We start from the raw sequence: 1310 nt of genomic DNA on the forward strand, positions 1-1310 counted from the left end.
CGATGACTGGTTTGCTTCAAAAAACGAAGACTTTTTTTGGAAAGGTATCCATAAATTGCCTGAGAGGTGGACAAAATGTGTAGCCAACGAGGGCGCATACTTCTCATAATTGTACTAAGTTGATCTCAACTAGGCGAGAACGAGCAATGTTCTCTTTTAAATAAAGTATAGTTATTGAGTTATTTGGTGGTTAATTCTTCATCTCCTTCTATATTGAATATGGCGATTAAGTGAATAATTTATTACTCCACAAAATCACTTTCGACCATATACATAACATAGTGCGAATTCATCCCAATAATACAATTCGCCTATAGCTGGTGACCCCGACAAGGACATTTTAAAAACAAATTAACCACAGCTCTAACCGACAGATCGAGCCGTAACAAATCTGCACACACTCCAAGCTTGGATCTCTGGTCAAAAAAAAAAGAAAGGAAAATATAAAACGAAATCAAAAAGGAAATATTTTTCACTATTCGAGGAGGAATAATTCAAAAATCTAACTGACGCCAAAATGTAAAGGAAAAATGGAAAAATGTTATTATCAACGCATTCACCAAGGCCAACGGTAACTCTTATTTTAATACATTTATAAATACTATTGTACAATATCTCACTATTACGAATTTTCGCGAGTGCATACTTGTTTAAATCTCAAAATTAGAATTATTTAAAGACGCATTTTGTTGTTTTCTATCGACGCTACCGGCCTTTTTCAAATGTGAAAGTGACGCTATTCAAACAAAGCCAGTGTAATTTTGAAGCGAAATATTTTGTTCGACGTCTTCAAGCGTTAATTATTTCATTTAAATAGCAATTTCGCGACGTGAAATGCATTCCATCTACATTTTTCCAAAATTGTCTTACGGAAACAATATTTAATAATTGTGAGAAATTTAACATTTTATTCTTTCTCTTCTTTCCAAAGAGCGCGTCAATGTTCATACGCGCGTCAGTTACGCCAAATATATAACGAATTATTTGATCAACTGTTTAAATCAATGTATCTTAAATGCGCAAACAATTATTCCACGCGTTTGGCAATTATAATTGCGTTTACAATGTTAAACTTTTTCTTTTTTTTTCATTGTACAAAACGAAGTGTGCTCACGTATAAAATATTCTTCATAAATTTCGCAGACCAACGTAATCAATACGAATAAGAGCAACAACTGCGTGCGAGCGCGCATTTTACATTTTCACGCGAATATAACGCATTTTACATTTTCACGCGAATTTAACGCATTTTAGATTCTAATGCGAATATAATGCGGTTCAGATTTTCATGCGAACATAACCCCCGAGTG

The sequence above is a fragment of the Belonocnema kinseyi genome, chromosome 7 (assembly GCF_010883055.1).
Source record: "Belonocnema kinseyi isolate 2016_QV_RU_SX_M_011 chromosome 7, B_treatae_v1, whole genome shotgun sequence".
Taxonomy (NCBI): Eukaryota; Metazoa; Arthropoda; class Insecta; order Hymenoptera; family Cynipidae; genus Belonocnema; species Belonocnema kinseyi.